This window comes from Lycorma delicatula, chromosome 9 (genome assembly GCF_047948215.1).
Source record: "Lycorma delicatula isolate Av1 chromosome 9, ASM4794821v1, whole genome shotgun sequence".
NCBI lineage: Eukaryota > Metazoa > Arthropoda > Insecta > Hemiptera > Fulgoridae > Lycorma > Lycorma delicatula.
Window position 1 is genome coordinate 30589860 of NC_134463.1, and position 21443 is coordinate 30611302.

Sequence of the window (21443 nt, forward strand, 5' to 3'; positions counted from 1 at the left end):
AATTAAAATAATAAAGATTTTAGCTATATAAATCTTTATCAGTAGTATGTAGATAATTTCCTTTACGATAAAGCTTTACCCTAAAAATTAAATAAAAAATTTACTCTGCAGTCAGTGGATTATTGAATGTAATAAGTAAGTATAATCAAGTAAGTATGGTATAATTTTCATTAAAATAACACCTATATCTCGGACTACAAAAAAATTATGTTTTTAAAAACACACATGTGATCAGATCAAATTTTTTTTTTTAATTTAAAATAAAAGCTGAATTCATAAAAATTGATACTTAGTTTATTTTAAACTTGTCTTTTTTTTTAATTTTTCGTATAAAATCAGCTTTAAATAATTCATTTAGAAAGTTGATATCTGTGTAAAAGTAACCAACCAACTTCCTATCAGTTTCTCAATAGATTGCGTTTTAGATTACTTAGTACAAACAATTTTCAGTACAATATACTAAGTATCGTTTATAGTGAGATCGGATATAATGACATATCGGATATAGTGACCAAAAACTTGTCTCTTGGTTAGTTTATTGCTGTTAATGTATAAATACAGTATGTACATTGTTTATAATGAAATCGGTTGTAGTGACATATCGGTTTACGGTTTATTTTTCCTGCTGCAATGCAATATTTTATCGTTTATAATGACGGACAGAAGTGACTTCTCAGTAACGTAGTATAGTATATCTACATAGTAGCTACAGAAATATTTTAACGGTTCTTTGGAATTTATTTATCACCTCTAAAAAACATATTTGTTTTTTTTTCTTTTTTAATCATAATATGAAGATTTAAATAACCTGAAAAAATTCACTTGCTATGGTGAATTGCGGTTAAAAAAAACACACTACTAAATCTCCAAAACTGCAACAGACATTATTAACAAGAATTTTATTTAGAAATAAATACAAATAAAAAAAGTGTAAAACTAAATAACCACATCATAAATAAAAACAATTTAAAAGTTTTTTTTTGGCAATTATTCGGTAACTAATTTAGTTACAGATTTTGTTGTGGTTTTAAAAACACTCATCAAATCGGCCACAGATAACCAGCATGCATCAAATACGATCTCTCAATTATGAGAGTAGTTTTTAAGGGACACATCTTTTCTCTTACTTAAAGCCGTAACACGATCGCATTCAAATCCAGATATCTCAGCAACTTATTACGATACAGAATTCGTTTGGGTCTTAAAACACCCACCACGTCAACCATTATTAAATGTGTTCACACCGACTACGATCATTCAATTTCTAAAGGTTTTGAGGGAATGTTAATTAAATTAAATTATTCAATGCGAAAGCACTTACGTATATGTGTTTTCTGATTGGTTTAACGAAAAAAACATTTGAAAAAAAAATTGTTTTCAAAACAATTTGTTTTTGTCGATGATTTTGCAACGAAGCTTGAAGCTCGTGCGTGGTAATATGAAAATGGAATTTTATAGCGTATGAAAAACGCCACGGAAATCGGCAAGTTAATTTATTTATTGATGATGCGCAGCAGCACGGGCTTCATAGTAAATTATTAACAAAACAGTAATACTAATAAATAATGAAATTACACAAATCAAAAATTGAACAATATCATTTCCGGGGAAAAAACAATATTAATTTCCAGGATGAGAAATGAAACGAGTCCTTCACAAAACTATTAAACGCACTACAACAATTAATAAAATCTATTACTGTACTAGATGTCCCAGTTGTAATTCTAAACAAAACCTTCACGGTCCGTTACCCGAAAAAATAAGAAGAAAATGGGAAAAAACATAAATTAGGCTAATCAACCGTTTAAAATGTTAAAATTATTATATTTTTAATCCTGTAATTTTATGTATATATACATACATTAATTTTTTTTATTATATAATTAAACGTCTACGTAATTCATAATTAATAACCCTCGCTTTCTCCCACCCTAAAAAAAATAATTAATTTATTAAAATAGTTAATTTATCAAAAACGAAACTTATCACACTTTTGACTTCTTTAAAACAAGGCCTAATTTCTTTGTTCCAACAGTTAAACTTAATGGCCGAGCAAACATCTTCTCCAATATCCTTAATTAAAAATAACAAAATAATAGTTTTAAAATACTTCCCTTGTACTCATTATTTTATAAATTAACTTCCTAGGTTTTTTGATTATTTTAAATTTAAGTCATCTATAAAATGTTTATAACAATATAAACTTATACAATCGTTACAACTATGTTTTATTTTATTATAGATGAATTATAATGCTAATCTGATAATAGTAATTATTATCATCAAGTTAATTATACTATGAGGGAAGTCAAAAAGTAAAGTGAAATAAAATTATTTCTCAACGTAATTCTCTCCTATTCCTATACAATTAGTTCAATTTGTAACAAGCTTTCCTGTAAGAAATCTTTCAAAATTGTGCATAGCAAATTTTTGACCGATTTCATGACCTTTTCAATACACCAAAAATGATGATTCTTCATCATTTATGATTTTCATCACAAAAAATCTAAATCTTGAAAAATCAAGGATTGTTTCTTTGTAGTATGAGATCAAGTGTTATTCTAAAGCAAAAATCACATCTTATGAAAGTTAACTGCGCCTTTTGAGCTTGATTTATGCTTTCAGTTATCAAAATAATTTTCATTATTCACCACTTCACCTTTAGGTGTGAAAAGTGAATAAAAATGGATCCTTCCAGTTCTAGATTATCATCATCACCAAATTTTCTGTAGATGAGATGTACGAGGAAATGAAAGATGTTTTCAGAATAATCTTTATTGCTCACTCTCGGTTTAAAGTGATGGGTCCATGTTATTATCAGTTACAAAATGAGTCTCTTTCACATTTTCATAATATTTCAAAACCTTTCAGAAAACTTTTTTTGTAGATTTCAGTCAGCTAATGCAGAACTCAGAATTTTCAAAAATTTAAAGAATCATGGATGATTGAAAATGCCAAGCAAAGCCTTATAGTCAACTAACTTGTCACCTTTTTAATTATATATAACCATTATATATTTTTTCTATATTACCATTATTTTTTGAAGTGGAAGGCTTTCTTCTTTCTTTTCCTGTTTAGGTAACGGGAATTCCCGTTCAGGTATTACTTCAGAGGATTATATGTGTGAGTGTAAATGAAGTATATTCTTGTACAATCTTAGTTCGACCATTCCTGAGATTTGTGGTTAATTGAAACCCAACCACCAGAGAACACCGGTATCCACGATCTAGTATTCAAATCCGTATAAAAGGAGCTGCCTTTATTAGAACTTGAATGCTGGAACTTTCAACTTCTAAATCAGCTGATTTGGGAAGACACTTTCACCACTAGACCAACCTGGTAGGTTAAATGGAAGGCCTACCAGAGAACAACCAAACCAATTTTTGTAGATCTTGCATTTATTCAAACAATTATTTTTTTATTGCTGTTGCAGTCTACTAATATTCTATGCCGGTTTCATCCCCTTCTAAACTGTAAGAAAACCTAACACTGACCGCTTTTCTTTCTTGGTGCAAAAAAGAACCACCGATTTAAAATTACCGATGGGTTGGTCTAGTGGTAAAATCATCTTCGAAGGTTGTGAGATTCAAATTCTAGTAAAATTAGCTATTTTTATATGGTTTTGAATACCGGAGTACCTTGGTGATTAAGGTTCAATTAACCATACATCTAAGGAACAATCAACCTGAGTCTATAAAAGACTAAATCTTATTTACATGCCAAACTCATCATCCTTATTTCATTAGGCCATGGGGTGCTTAATGTTCACAAATTGAAACATATACTGGAATTGAAAATACATTTTAAATTAACTTTTAAACAATCAACAAATAGCTACAAATTAAATGATATTTCCAATGAACATATGAAATTGAAATTTTCAGCAAAACAGTAAAATGTTGTGAGACATGTGATCAGGAGGGAAATAAAAATTTCCCTTTATATTTTTGACTTTGCCTTGTAAAATTTTGTTTATCAAAAGTAATATGGATACCAGAATCCAGATGTCAATTGTACCTGTACATATTTTTTTTCTTGATGAATTAATTCATCACAGAAGCTTACAGAGAAGCTTTTATGTGGGAATATGGAAATGGGATTTTGTAGAGCATGAAATATGCCATGCATGACCGAGATTTGAATCAAGAGACCTCAAGATGAAAGATCGAGATGCTGCTGCTCTGCCACGGGGATTGGATTTAAAAAGATAAAGTAAATAATGTAATATAATTACGTAATAAAGACAACATAACTATTCCCTTGTTATTTGGAACCTGAGTTATACTTCAGCATACAGAAAAAGGACTTATTGGCTATTATTACCTTTACCGACTTACTTACCCTAGTAGAAATATTTTTTTAAAAATATTTCCTATTTATTTACAAAATTCATATTACTACAGTATGCCGAAGAAAAATTTTTTAAAATATACCAAAAGAGTAACATAATTTAATATGTACTAAAATAATTTCTATTAATCCTTTCTAAACTACTTTTTCTTTTTAATACTTATTTTGAGTCTTCATATACAGAATGATTTACAAAGAAAGTAACAAACTTTCAGAAAAGGTTCTACTAGTAAAAATACAGAACAAAGTTAATAGAAAAATAGGTTTGGAAATGCTTTGTTAGCGAGTATTAGCTGATGAAAGATTTTGCTCTGATTTCTACGCCTTCAGTAAAATTACAACAGACTGTAATTCTTAGCACTTAGTGACTGCAGATGAAGTATAAATTTAGTAGTTTTACATGAAATCTGATCTGAAAAATTTAAAAGAAGTCCCAGAACAGTATTTTAAAAGACAAAACACTGGAGTCGAAAAACAAACTATTTTATGTTTGGTGTAAAATAACTTTGTTATATGGGTAATCTAAACACAAAGGTAAAATTTCAAAATTTATTAAAAACAAAAGATATAAAAATGTAACATTATAAAATTATAAAAAAATGGAATGTGTAATCTAACAATGTCAAAAACATGAATATTATTTCTAAAAATTTTATGTGAGACCTGTATTTAATCGCAGTTTATAATTTTTTTTATAGAATTAATGTAATAAAAAATACTTTTTACAATTGGATTGTTTAGAAACAATGGCGGCTCTTGGCTAAAATTAGTGGGGTGCTGCTCCAGAAAACTTTTTTCTGGGCCTTTTCAAGACCTCAGTTAGTTTTCTGTAAAATAAAATGATCGAAAAAAAAGAATCAAATAGAATAGCTGGAAGCAGGGCAATAATCTAATTCTACACTTTATCACATTCAAGAATACGGTACACACACAGTTTTTATAATATTTATTAGTTATATTAGATAATAATTTCTTAATAAAATGCCCGCTTAAAAACACTATAGTCCAATGGTGCTTAATTTAAATTGCTATGTGCACAGAAAGAAAAACATAATTAGATTTTACTAATTACTTTCTCTTTCACCCTTCCAGCGTGATTTTGGACAGATTTGGCGATCAAAGAGCCCTTGCTTATTTGCCAACTTCTGATCACTACTGAAAAAACAACTAAACCGCTTTCATATTCCTTCCAACGACTAGTACATATGCGGAATAAAAAAAAACTACTTTCCACCAGCACATTCCAACCTTGGGAAGACATCAACCTTTGGGTTGGGGAAGACACCAACCTTGTGATGTTACCGGTCGCCACACCAACCCCTCCATTCCAAGCCCTGAGAGGCTTTACCGGAGGTCGTCTTTAGACCCTCTAACTGATTACATCTCACAGTCATCAGCCAGGCCTCGGTCGGGATACCACTGATGTAAATACCTCGGCAGACATTTTCATTAGTAAATACATATCAAATTTCGCCTTCACGTAGGCCCCAAACGGACATCTTCACATCCAACCTAACATGATTCCCTCAAACTAACTAACCGAATCTGCGGACCCCGCGCCTAGTACAGATTTAACAACACCGTTCGTGACTGTAAATAGCACAGAAAACGAACGAGTTTAAAGTTACAACAGTGCTATACTCATAACAATCAAAACTCTGTTTTACGCAACATACAAATTCATACCATCACCCAAATAAGTCGACCAGTTTAGGTCATCTAACAAGAGAAATGTAACCTCATTCCAGTCCACGCAAGGGCCAAACCCCGAACCCCCACCCGGTCCCATCATGGTGTCTCATGTGGCATTACCAAGTCACGATCAGGACCACCAACGGCGGAGGGAAGCCACGTCCCCGGTCGTACGGGCTACCATACCCCGGCAGCGCAGCAACCCCCACCAGCGGGAGCCCCAAATCGAATCACAAACAATACCAATACAACCGTGGCACAATGCCAATGCGGTTACCTCGAACCAATCCAATGCCTAAGCCGGAACCCTAGCCACCCGGGATCCTACTACGATCGAGTACCTCGATCAAACTCCCCCTCTGCAGACCTACACATCGCAAGGGCGCGAAGAAAACCAGCCACTATAGACCATTCCTCGCGGATCATCCAGTTGATACGGAGATCCAGAAAGGAATGTATTCTCTCAAGTTCCCTAACAGCTCGTGAAGGTTCGATCACATATCGGGGAAAGACGTATACGACGAAGTTTACTGTATCATCAATCCCGCAATCCGGGTATTGACTCGAATCCACCAAACGAAATCTAGCCAAACTCACCTGAAAGACACCATTCCCGGAGAGAAACTGTGATATACCGATTGGGGGGGAGACCCATCTAATCGTACCTAAATTAGACACTGTAGGAAATATACTATGCGTGTAGCGACCTGTGGGGGATTCGTCCCACATGACCTGCGAAGACGCAAAGCCTGGGTCTTCAATCTCCTGCTTTCGTTCTAAGTCAATAGGTTATTTACCTTGGAAATGTAGCGTTCCTTACAATCATTAGCCAAGATATCTATTGGTTTGACTCCGGCTACAACATAGACTGCCTCCCGCGAGATTGTTCTGTAACCGCCTATAACAACCAGCAAGAGGAGTCGCTGGGCCCGCAGTAAAATGTCCGCGCAAAACCTAAAAGCCATCATTGTGGTTTTCTCTGGGCTGAAAATCATCTTATGTTGGAGACTCCACAGTCGGAGTGTCTCACAAGCACGAACAGCTCGGAATTCTAACAAGTTACGCGAATCCCGTTCAATCAGTAGCAGCGCGTCGTCAGCATAAGCGATGACACGACAACCACAAGGCAACTTTAAACGCAACGTCAAATCGAATTCTATGATCCTAAGAAGGGAACTCAGAACACTGCCCTGAGGGCATCCTTTAGTTCAGGTCTTACGAACTTCCGCCATCACGCAGAGAGAGAGAGAGATGGCTGAAATAACTTGAGAGCACTTCTAGTTCATTTTTTGTACACTTATGCTTCTGCATCTGAAACAGGGCAGAGGGCCGCCATAAATTGTTAAATGCTCCAGATATGTCCAGAAAATTCCCTAATACATATTTACATGGACTGAAGGAAGCTATATCCATCAGTCAGATTCCAAGACCACCAACCAGATATATGTTCCCGGCCAGTGCCTCTAGGAATGGCGGCTTCAGCCGCTGCCACCACCGTAGAAGTGAAATTTTCTGCCAGGACATCTAATGGCAGGCCGTCAAGGTCTGGAGAAAAAATTTCCAGTCTGGACTCCAACAAAGATGAGAATTTTGGCCATTCCGCCTTCCTATGCAGAAAGCGCCCCCGGTGAAACAGGAAAGTGTCCCTCATGGCCATCGCATAGCTCATTCAATATTTCGAATACGAGTGGTATCAACCGATGATTACTAGAATAGTCGTCGACCACAGACCAGTCAAGGAACCTGCCAGGGATGTCCCTACCAATGGTGATGTCAATATTTGTACCTGAAAAAGCCCGTCGTCTGTTAACCGTACCGACGTAAGTGGCCAACTGGTCTGCAACATTACAGACCTCAAAATTTTGCTGCGCGATGAAACTGTCAATTAGGCCACCGCCATGATCAGTGATCCCACTGTGCCAGAAAAGCGACTTCGCATTAACATCAGCACCAATAAGGATTAGACCATTGCCCACAATACGAAGGATCCTGTCCCTTCTCGCTAGGTATTCCTCAGTGGGATCCCTGTATTGGAAATATGAACTAACAACTTTCTGTCCGCAAATGGCAAGTCTGACCACAACATGATGCGCGTCAGAAACCTGCCATATAGACACTATCAAGCGACTTCTTGCACAAAATAGCAGACATTCAGGTATGCCCTACACAAAACTTTTTCCAGCTGTGAAAGCCTGGCCCTCCTAATTACATATGGGTGCTGCAGAAGGACAACATCGAGGCTCCACCAGCACACCAGGGTTGGCAATGCGAAAGCAACAATGCTCTCTCTCCCTCGCAGCCTTGCGTGCAGCTTCCTATGTGCACACGCGCACAACAGCCCCAAACACCTTGTCACTGGAACTGTGAAGCGCACAGTTCCATTCAAAAACATTTGTATATTTTTTATAAACTGCAGAACGGCTAATGGAATTAAGCTTAAATATTATATATTGTACAAGAATAAAGAAAAGATTAAAGAAAAAAGGACTCATTATATTAAATGTTATCGATAATATCAAGTGGAAATAGGATCTGCTGCAATTCCAAAGTGCCTATACACATGCTGCCACTGTTTATAAAGAAAGGTTGGCCTTGATACTAGGGCAGCCAAATCTAATGTATCAATAATTCACTATCTTCACTAATTTGCTGATTATAAATTAAATCAAAGTAAATTAAATTAAATTTAATTATCAAAGTTAATTAAAGTAAATATTATTTATCACTAATCCACTGACTATAAATTAAATCCACATATAAACTTCTTGAACGCGACTCCCAGTTGGTTGGCCATATAATCTACACATATTGGATCAACTTATGTCTACATTGCAATCTGTTTAACTAGTGAATAATAAGCAACCACATCCCCCCAAGTCCAATGAGATGAGGTTGATACGTATGACACATAGTGTTGTATAGACTCAAGCCGACCATTCCTGAGATTTGTGGTTAACTAAACCCCATCCACCAAAATCTTTTGTATAGTATTCAAATCCATATAAAAACAACTAACTTTTACTAGGGTTTAAACCCGAGAACCTTCAACTTCTAAAATAAGGTGTAAAATCAAGATAATGAAAAATGTCTTAGTTTTATTGAACAGCTTTTTTTCTGTTTTAGCCTCCAGAACCACTGTTAAGGTATTACTTCAGAGGATGTCTTGTACAGTCTCAGGCCGACCATTCCTGAGATGTGTGGTTAATTGAAACCCACAACCACCAAAGAAAACTGATATCCACAATCTGGTATTAAAATCCGTATAAACGTAACTCCCTTTACTAGGTTTTAACCTTAGAAATCTTGACTTCGAAATCAGCTGATTTACAATGACGAGTTAACCATTACCATTAGACCAACCCAGTGGGTTAATTGATCAGCTAATAAACTACCATTCACTTCCTAAAAATTTCACAAGATATATCTTATATTTAAAATTATATATAAATAATAGGGTTGCCATTTCATCAAATTCAGAGTGGATTTATTAACTTCATTTTCACCTAAATAAAACAAGTTCAGAAATCCGTACTAGTGTTTATTTTATCATTTTTCATATCAATATAGTATAATGTTTTAATGCATATTTTATATCTAAATTAAAATATAACAATCAGGAATTAAAATCCAGATATTTAATTTCTTTAATCGCCACTATTGGTTGATCAGAATATGTAATGTGATCCTATATTTAAGTTTCAATAGTTTTTTTTTTTAATTTGATGCATTTGATTGTTACAGTAAGATTTTGGTGAACGATGTCATATTTTTACAACTAATCCAATATGCAGTATTTGAGATTGTATAATCTCAAAATTAAATCATTTAATAATATATGAAATAAATTAAAGTGCAAGTGAAGAAAGAACCATATACCACATTAAACAATTAATTATTCATTTATTAGTACAGTTAAACCAAATTAGTAAAAAATTAAAATATGAATCTTTAATAAAAAGTGAGGTAAGAAAAATAAATCTAATAGTATAAACAAGTTGACAAAAATAAAAACAAACATAAATAATTTAGACTATTAACAGTAACTTTTACATAAGTAAAATAATTTTTATTTTGAATTAAATACTTTTTTTGTTAGGATATTTGTATAAAACCTTCAGATGAAGGAATCATTAATAACAGCATAAAAACATTCATATCTCACTGTACACATTTTAATACATACAATTAGATAGAACCTACTGATTATGTTTTAATTTAAAAAAAATACTTTGACCACACTTCTTACAACTGGCATTTCTAATACTTTAGTTGTTATTTTTCTCCAGTTCTGAGGGTTTGGATGAATACTCTTCCTTACATAAACATTAAAGAATATTTTTAATAGCACATGGCACACAATGTTACGTGGACAGTCGCATCAATCAATCCCATTCACTTATCTTCCACTATATAATCATGATTACTGAAAATTATGATAATGAATAGAAGAATATTTAATTTTTGAAGTAAAATACCTATCAATCGAGTAAACAATCAATATTCTGGCGGATTAAATATTAGAAAAGTGGGTCTACTACTTTTATAACATATAACAGCAGTAATAAGTTAAGTTAGGGGGATCAATTCAATTTGAAAATTATATTACTGGTGTAAAATAGTAATCAGGGTGCAGTTAATATTATTGTTAGAAGAATGATTTTTCTAACACTGAAAAATGCTATTGGCTATATTTTAGGCCTGTAATATTTTGTGAGGAAGCATATCTCAAATAAAAGCGATGTACTACATTTATGTACTAAGTTGGCAAAGAATGTTGCATTAGATTACACATGCTTCTATAAGTAGAAAACATACGAAATCAAGGACAAAACACTTGCTTTAAACTTACAACAAACATTTTCAGTACCAGAAAGGGCAGAGACTGAATTGTATGAAAAAGTACAAGGAGGACTGCACGGCCCAAACAGTCCCTTCCAAGACTTTGATAATGGATACCACAAAGTGTAACAAAAATTATCCTATGTGGTCATAAAAAATGAAAAAAAAGAATGCATAGATACTAAGAAAATTAGTTAAAAAGAGAATATTTCTTGAAATTAGAAAACAAAATATAAATACTAGCTATTCCATTAAACACATTCACTAATTGGCTAGAAGGAATGCAGACAAATGACTGAAGTTAACACATGAATGGTGTTAAAGATGAAAGGATTACAAGAAAGTTAATAAAATGGTTTGAAATGGAAGTAACTAAATCTCAATCCACACTCTTAATTTTTTAACAATAACAATAGATAATGTTAGCAGAAAACAGTAGTAGTACATCACAAAATAATTACAATTTTTATGTTGTGATAAGTGATTTCTAACAAATCCTTTATGCAAAAGAGGTACGAAGGCTCAGATTTAACCAATGGTAATTCATCCATTACATTTACACCAAGGATACACTGTCTCTCTCATCAAGATTCCAGCATCCTCAGCATAAAAGATCCAGCAGAATGTTACCTTTACATATACAATCAATGAGGGAGAAGGGATCAAAGGTAGAGAAATCAGGCGAGATGAAAGTTTGATAGAACTATTTTGACAGATGAGATTATTACTATCTAGGATTGGACTTGCCCTTTCCTAAAACCTACTTTAAGAAAATCATTGCAAAACCAGATCTATTTGATATTTTTTTTTTTTTGCAAGATTAGTCAACCACACAAGTGCAAAAATTAAGCAAAATATACAATGAGTAGTCTATCGCATGAAAATGCAAAGCTTCACCAAAATTCATATCCTGGTTGAAGTATACTAAAACGTAGAATACTGTTTTCAATCCTTTCAGGATAAAATTTTTTTATGTTATATAAAAAATATAAAAAATTTTATCACTAAAATTTTAAGGAGGGCTAGGATTTAAAAAAAACGACTTCTTCAATATGGTAATTAAAAAAAGTAAAATCAATTCCTTAAATTTTAATCTTTCAATGTCAGAGGTAAAATTAAGGAAGGGTAAATTGTTTTGAATATTTACTTTAAATTTGCCTCTAACTTTAAAAAATTAAAATTAGTTAAAGAAACGAATAATAACAATCAACCATGTCTTTATTATTGCATTGGATCAGTTTTTTGTTATTTTTTTTTTATTTCAACACACTTAGTTTTACTTAAAATACTAGTAAGACTTTAAAAAACTAATGCCAGTAAGAAAAAAGCAAGTTTTCCAATTTATTTTTCCTAGATTCTGGATGAATATACTTTGAATACTAGAATGATTTTAGGCTATTATAATATCAGTATGCTACAATAACCCAAATGAAAAGCTAATTTTTTTCTGAACATCTGAATATGTTTTTTTTGTTACCAGGGTGAAATTCTCAATCGCTCATAAATATTGCTATCTTCAGCTAAAGAATGATAGTTCAAATTTTGTCTACATCATATTAAAGCAAAATACTGAACAGGATATTGTTTTACAATTTTAATTTAAAGTTGGGTTCAACGAGTAGTCTGTCCAACTTCCAAATTTCATAAGGAAAACATAAACCTCAACTATCTTCAGCGTGTACATTTCTTAATCAATATAAATCGTTCAAGGATAAACACGATAGAAGAAGTTTCATTAAATAAATTACCAATATTATAATTTAACTACAATAATTTATTTATAATTTATAAATACGGTAAATAATACAATATAATAATAGTTATAACTAATTGATTATTTAGGCAACTTTACAGGCATCTTTGGTTTTATTATTAATAATAAATTAATTAATGCAAAAATAATATACAGTAAATACAATTTCATTCTATAACTACAATTATTAATAATTTAGATCTAATTAATTACAAATATTAATTAGAGAAGTGCATGCACCTTTTGATAGATTTTACCACAGTTACAGTACGAATCATAAATTATGCAACAAGATAGAAGAGAATGCCATTTAGAGTAATTTTCAATTGCTAAAAATTTGGTTAAGTGTTTGTAAACCTTTTCCAGACACTTTATGTTAAATGTTAATAGTTAATTTAAATAATGCATAAATTATCAAATGTTTAATAAATGATTATAGCATACAGTCATACAAATTCAATCATATAAACATACGTTGACTGTCTAACGTTAAATTACATTAGTAAAATTGACTTAAAAAAAAAACTCATTGAATTTTTTTTTAATTCAAGCAAGTTGAGCCACTTTAGAGTCCTTTACATTTTATCATTTCTTTACACTTTAAAATGGGTAATGAAATTTTTATCAATAATTAACCCACAAAATTATAGACTAATCACAATTCTATAATATACATAATATTTAAAATAAACTTTGTATTATATGTTAAATGACATGATGTTTCCCGTTGCTCAAACAGAAATTATAAAACTATAATTAGAATCTACATTTTAATTATTTCAAAATTACACCTGTTATTTTTCAGATGCACACTAAAAATCAATTAGAATGGTCATTATGACCACAAGGACAGTTAAATAAAGAATAAGGTTTTGTAATAGCATATTCAACATAATTTTGCTTTTTGTTAATACTTAACTGTCAATGGTAAAAATTTGAATATTTACATTGATATAAAACAATCATCTACGTCAGGTATACTAAAGACAAAATGAATAATGGGATAACCTTTTATGCATTCTTCAAATAACCAAATGCAGTACTGTACATCAGTATGTCAAACTGATTAAAATGTTGATTACATTGAGGAGGTCTACAAGAAATTTCTTCCTTTGGTTCACCATAAAGTTTGACTTTACAGTGAATGTCGAACTATCAACGTTTTTTGTATCTGACTTACTTCAAGTGAGTCAGGCAATAAGAGACCGCTCATTCTTTATAATTATTATTATTATTATTTTTTACTTAAGTAATAACTTTTTGTAAAAGTACAAATTAATATTTATGATACTGTAATTTCTAGATAAAAACATTGGTTTGTTGCTCAATAACGTTAAGTGAAGAATTAAGATTGCAGCATTTTAACTATATGTATTAAAGCCCAAGGGACAGTTGGGTAAATCTAAAAATACCATAACTTTTCCAACTTCACTCAAAAGGGTTTAGATAGCCTATACCACATATTCTAGGCAATCCTGGGATAATAGAATTACACAAATCTGCTAAAAGAATTAAATTCAGCAGCAAACCCATCGAAACAGAAATATTCAAAATATGTTAAAAGAAAAAAGTAATTAGCAGTAACAAAAATTTACTTAGAAACTTGAAGGTAATGTCCATTGTATTTCAATATGGAGAAGATTATTATAGAACTGTTACAAAAGGCTAAAAATGCACAATAATAAATTAATATATACGCTGCCACATATTAAACAAAAAATTACAATTACTAAAAATTACAATTAAAAAAAATAAAACTGGCTAACTCTATCTGCCAATTAATAAATATTTTATAATATTCTATTATTGTTTTACTTTCTTTTCCTGTTGCAAGGGCTTTGAAAGTATACATTACTTCATCAGATAGCAGTTCAACATATTTTAAAAATGTTTAACCTATTTTCAAAGAGCAGGGACAGCAAACATGTGCTTTCAGTTATGATTATATTTGAATATTGGAGTTATTTTCGTTTGTATAAAGTCAAACATAACTGAAATATATTTGGTTTAATATTCATTTTTTTAATTTTATTTTTAAAAATTTTGTGAATTCTACTGAACTGTTAAATGTTGAAATAATCTGCAATATAAAAATATACTCATTACAGGAAAATTAAATATGTTATATTAAGTACTTCAAAATATTTATTAATTTATTGAGCTACTGGGATGCATTTTGTTACAAATGAAATAAACTAAAGAATTGCTAGAATTATTTGCTTAGGGCTACATCTTAACAGATTCAATTAAAGAACAATTAAATAAGCACAAAAATGAAATATGGAAAAGATATACAGCTGCAATTTTTTTTTTATAGAAACTTAATATTTTCTTAAAAATTAATGAGCTAAAGAGACTAATGGTCAAATGGCCCATTCCTAGAAAGTTTTTTTTTAAAATTAATGTTAACTTTTTTTTGCAAACTTAAAATCTATTTTCATTATATTACTAAATATCTTCTTAACAGGAAAAAAATGCACGAAACAAATATACAAATTTACACTCTACAGCCCCTTCACCCTTCTACAGCTTCTTTTAATACATTTATTGTAATTTAATACTATTATTCTTCATAAAGCCTACAACTAATGCAAAAATATTATATTTATAATATTTTAATGATACTAAATGTATATTTTTACATCAAAATTCTTTACAGGTCTAATATCAAAATAAAATATTGTGCATATTTTTCAGATTTTATGTTTTTATATATATATATATATATATATATATTTATATATATATAATAACATGTATAGTTTTATAATGGATGATTCCTATAAAAGCCTTTGCTTGTGCATAGGTAACAAGAGATGAATAGTGTTCAATGAAAAAATGCTAACCATATGCTAGCAATCAAAAGTAGGCATGTAAGATAGTTGCTATACCAAATCAGCTACCGAGGTGAAACATACAAATGTAATTATAAAATAAAATAGAGGCACGTTAAAAAATAACTTAATATAAAAAAAAATGAATAACTAAATATCTCACATAATATTCCTTGATTCATCACATATAACCACATAATTAAAAATTTTGTGATTATAAAAACCTGAAATAAAAAAGCAATTTAAAAAGAGCTATAAATACATACAGATCTAAAAAAAAGCTTCTAATTAACTGTTTTTTTTTTTTTAATTATCACACACAATTCTTATAAGTACAAAAATAAATATTAACAACTACAGTTACTTCAAAAATAAATAATTGATAATTTCATCACATTTTTACATAAATATTGCTTTATTTCCAACCATCCTACAAGATATTAAACATGCTACTGTTAAAAATAAAACAAATGCTAAAAATTATAACAATATTCATTTTTACATAAATAGAAAATAGTCTATAACAAATAATCTGTTAGAACCATCATAAAAAAATCACATATATACCAATTTTTGTACATCAAAGTGACAGACAATTGAAAGAAAATGTATGTACCAAAATTACTTGTAGACAGCCCATCATTAAAACAAATAATTATATTTAATGAATATGATTTAGCAGTATTAGTCTGCATCAGATGAATGCACATAAATGTCTATTTAATACATACAATTCAATAAAATTTAAACCGATTAATGTATACAAACACATACAATACACACAGATACATATATAACACTATTTAAAGTGTATATTTAAAATGATTACACAATTACATAAAAATGTAATTTATGGTTATAGCTGTACTTCAAGATAAACATCCAAATAAAATAATCTAACTTTATGTTTAATTATTAAACAACAGTGATTCTACATGTCCATAAACTTGATAGAACAAATCCTGATAAAGATAAAACGAAAACAAACATAGTAATATTTCCAGGAATAATTACAGAACCAGACTGATTACTTTACTGTTCTTGTAGAGTAAATTCTCGCAAATGCTTAAACAATTAGAAAAACTCAATTTACTTCTTTCAACACATTTATAAGTAATAATTTTAAAAACAATATGCTACAAGTAGTATCACCCATGTAGAAGTCTGTAGCACCGTTATAATCTATAAATCTCTAACTAAATAACTCAGCAACAATTTTCTTTTTCTTAAAAGATCATTTATAAATAAAAATTAATTTGTTAACCTAATTCAGAGTTACAATATAAGAACAATTTATTTGAACGAGTCCACTTTGAAGTATTTTCTTGCAACAAAATATCTGTTACATAGCCAATCAATTGTTTATTTAAGTGGTATAATGCTTAAACAATTTTAGGAAATCCCTAAGGTAGCAGGATTCCAACCCTCTACCTATAAATGTTAAATATATATTTTAATCTGTAAACATACATCTAAAGTTTTCATTACACAATGCAGCAAAAATTAATATGAAGAAATGAAACCAATTAGTCTTAAATTTAAGTACATATGTTAACAGACCACAGAACATATTTTTTTTCTATTAACCAAAAATAAAAAAAATAATTCCAACTAATTAGGTGAATGATAATTTTTTCAATTTTCTGATTACTAACACCAGGTGGGATATTCTTCAGTTTTATTTCTAAGAGCAACAAGAAAGTAATGATCTGCAAAAATTAGGTGAAAGATCACTTGTAAACTGCAAGATATTAAACCAGGAGCTATTATAAGATGTATATACAGATGAAGAATGTACTCACTGTAATTTTGGAATGAAATACTTTCATAGTTAAATGTAGCAAATAAATTATGAATATGTTCATTCCTATTTATTTATGTTTAGCTAAAAAAGTATAGAAGTGGCTGTCTGTTACGATAGAATGTTTAAAAAATACAACCCTAAAAGTTTTACACCATTAATTAAATATATACTTTTATTGGCTGTAAACTAAATTTGATATTTAATATATTTTTTCACAATGAGAAAAGATTTTCTTTTATAATTAAAAAGTTGAATAGAAGTTTTTCATTATCAAAGCTCAAATGAAAAAAATAGTGTATTATAAATACTTTTTTAAATTTGTTAATAAAAAATTAAGAAAAAAAATGACAAATGAAACAACAAATTTTAAATATTAATAATTATGTTATACAACTGTGAATTTTAATGTTATTAATTTGGGAATATGCAATTTAGCAGCTTAATTTATATTTGATAGACGAACATAAATAAAATAACAAGGAATATAAAAATGAGATACATTTATAAATTACTTTGTACAATGTTAATTAATAGAAAATACAATAAGTAAAATTAAAATGTGTAAATATATACTGCACAAAAGTAATATCGTATTGATCGATAATATACAATCTTTGAGTTCATGTAAATTACGCACAAAGAAAAATTAAATATTGATAAGACCATCATTATACCCAAAAATACAATTAACCAACAATTAGTATTTTTAATGTTATTATTAACTCAAGCACTAAGATGATATGAGCACACTGTATAATTAACATACTGATGAAATGATCCTTAAAATTTGAATCGAAACACACCAGTCACTTCAATCGATAATAAAAGGAGGCAGTAGCAATGTTTGAAATAAATAAGTAAAATAAATACTTGGTGATCACACTGCAATAAAAAAAAATCTTAATTCAATCATGCTAAAACAGAAACTGACAAAACATTTTTAAACATACAAAATAAAAGCTATTATACCAAAAGAACTTATTGAAGTGTTTGTAATTTAATATAAAACTTTTATTGTTGAACAATCCGGTTAATAAAAAATAAAAAATTAATTTGGTTGTGAAAAAGAATGACAGATTATATAAGTAAATAGATTTTTCTAATAAATGATAATACTACATTGTAAGGATCAAATAAGAATAATACATATGGTACAACACAAATAACAAAAAGGAATTTCTCCAGAATGTACAAAAAAAAACCAAAATGATGGGAAAATCATCATTAGAGTAACAATATAAAATAAAATATTAATAAATAAGACAAAGTACAAATTATTAATTAAATTAATGTGTAATAATAAAAATAACAGCAACATGAACTACAATGCAGTCATATAAAAATTAATACATAATATTGGTGTAAAGTAAGTGAATAAATTTGAAGGCATTAATTAGAAAATATCTCACTAAATATTAAATAACAAACATAAAACAAAGACAAAATAATTCAGATTTATATAATTATAACTACTTAAAAAAAATCATCTGCAGAGAAATGTTGCTTTTATAAGAAAATCTTTTCATTTAATTTTAAATAAACTAGATCAAAAGATCTTGCAGATGATAGATAATTAATCAAAGATAGCAGAAATATAAAGTGGAACAGAAAAATCCAGTGATTTTTAATTTGTTATTGCATGCAGAGTTATGAGTTATGGAAGGGTGTATAATGGGGACTGCACATCTCACTAGGATCGCGGCAGTCAATATTGAAATGTTGGCCACCATGGTCCTGTGTCTTCAACATGGGTGAGAAATTTCAGGAAGACGATATCAGCATCAAAAAGAAACCTAACGGGAAGGCTGAGATCCATACAAATACCAGAATAAATTGAACAGTCAAAGCAGAAATTGAATTTAACCCTCAACATTCAGTGCATCGACATTCCTATGCTCCGAACATTTCCAATTGAACTATCAGAAGAATACTACATTCTGACTTAAATTTTCATCTCTTCAAACTAGTATTTGTTACAAGAATTGATCCTTTGTGATTGGAAAAATGCTGACTTATCGCTGAGATGAGTTGAAAATGATGTCAGAAAACACAATAGTCGTGATGAGTAACAGAGTCCATTTCCAGCTGTCAGGTTGTGTTAATAAAAAGAATTTCAGTTCTTCTGATACAAATTCAAGGAAGCTTCATAAACATCCACTTCATACACAAATAGGTCACACTGTGATGAAGGTAGCAAAATTTGGGCGATTGGTCTTATTTCTTTGAAGGAGTCAGTTGCAGTAAATGTAAAACTTCCTTGCTTCAGAACTTCACAAAAAGCGCATAAACTGAGACAAACTGTGGTTGGAAGAGGCTGGGACAACTGCCCACATGGTTAGGCTAGGGTTCTGATGTAAGTGTTAAGGAGAATCTCTTCAGAAAGTTTAATTTTCCTACAATGAGACATCACCTGGCCATCCTGTTCACTCAGTCTTTCAGTATGTGACTTCTTCCTATGGGATTTTTAAAAGCCAAAGAGTACACCAGAAAATCATGTTCACTACCTCAACTAAAGGCAGCGATTTAATGCAAGATGGCATATTCTGGGATGCATGCTGTGAAATGTAATGAAAAATTTCAGCAACTTACGCCATGTGACTCAATATATGGGACAAAATGGACAACATTTGCAAAATATTACTTTCTGCACTTAATTAATCTAAATAAAAGGTTAGTTTTTCAGCAATAATAGGAAACATGTGGCTTTAAGTCTAATTAGTGAATAAATTGAGTTTTTTATAATTACTGTGTTACATTATTCTAAAATATTGTCAGGTTTTTTGGTGTCATCTTGTATTACGCTGTATAATGCAAAATACTTCTCTTGCCATGTTTATAGACACATTGTTTTTTTTAAATTTAATAAGACACAAAAACCTCATCTTAAGTTATAGGAACATTTGCAGTAGCAAGTTACACTGGATTGATTACAATGTAATTTGTGAACTATATATAGGAATCATGGTAATATTGAAGGAAGAAGAAATTATAAACAACTGTAGAATATTTATCATTCTTCATGGCCACGACATTTTTTCGTTTCTAAATATTCAGTAATAAGGTTTAATAACTTGAATTTCGACCATACTTTTGCACTTCTAACATAATATTGCAAAAGAGGTAACAAAAAATTATCACCTAATGGAAAAGCTTGTAACAGAGATTTATTATAAAAAAGTTAATCTCTTATTATACTTTAAATTTTTGTCACATTTTTTTGAAATATTACTCTTAAATTTTACTCCTTAGATAAAATCTCATTAAATATTTCTACTAACTACAAACATTAAGTAAACAGGAATAAAATACTGTTCTATCATTCTGATGTAATTTATAATAATATAAAAGTAGCAAAAAGTTAGGATTTGAATGGACTTCTTCCTCAGTTATTGAGAACCTAAATTTTTTTATAGTATTTTTTTTTCATTTTAAAAAATGCAGATTATGGGAAATTATAATTAAGTGAAATGATCTAGGAATATGATAAATTGAATATTAACTGTGAAACATTTTAAAATATGCTTATAAATATTTTATACTGAAACAAAACAATCTATTATTTATATTTTATCACAAAACCATGATGTTTTTGTATTAAAATCTTAATCTAAGAGAATAGAATAAGAAATTATTAAAATATATGAATAATTTCTCATTCTACCCGCTTCTTCCTTTTTCCACATAAGAATCTCATATCTATACAAATCTGTTGAAAGAATAGGACTTTTGAAAAGTCAAATCACTAATCTTCTTTTTTTACTCTGGGCTATGCAAGAAAGTTAAGTCTACAAAAAATCCTTTTTCTTAGATCTCAATAACTAATGTCTAATTCAGTCATACAAAAACCCTTCTTTCTTTTTTTTGTTTAGCTTCCGGGAATTATTATTCAGGTATTACTTCAGAGGATGAACAAGTATGATATGCATGAGGTGTAAATGAAGTGCAGTCTTGTGTAGGAGTCATAAAACCCTGAAACTTATTATTCAAACCATGACAAATTCCACTCACTCTATGCAGTCACCAATTATTGGTTAAATGTTATTGTGTATGCAATTTATTACTGTCTGTGCCAGTTCCTTCCTTTTTACTAGAATACCCTTAATCATATCATGTTTGTCTCAATAGCACTCATAATAATAGTAGAATCAGAACCAATCTGGTAGTGTTCCTT

General features: G+C 29.9%; 1 protein-coding gene across 3 annotated transcripts in view; it reads right to left on the reverse strand.

Annotated features, from left to right (window-relative positions):
• Positions 1–12634: 12634 nt before the first annotated feature.
• The window catches only part of LOC142329670 (pyridoxal-dependent decarboxylase domain-containing protein 1), a 64441-nt gene continuing 55632 nt past the window's right edge, over positions 12635–21443 (reverse strand). For 2 of the 3 annotated variants that reach the window (XM_075374350.1, XM_075374347.1), the window contains exon 18: positions 15865–18154. The gene's annotated coding sequence lies outside the window, so the exon portion shown is untranslated. Of the gene's footprint in view, positions 15693–15864; positions 18155–21443 lie in introns of those variants that run through there. The other variant, XM_075374349.1, reaches the window with a different exon arrangement.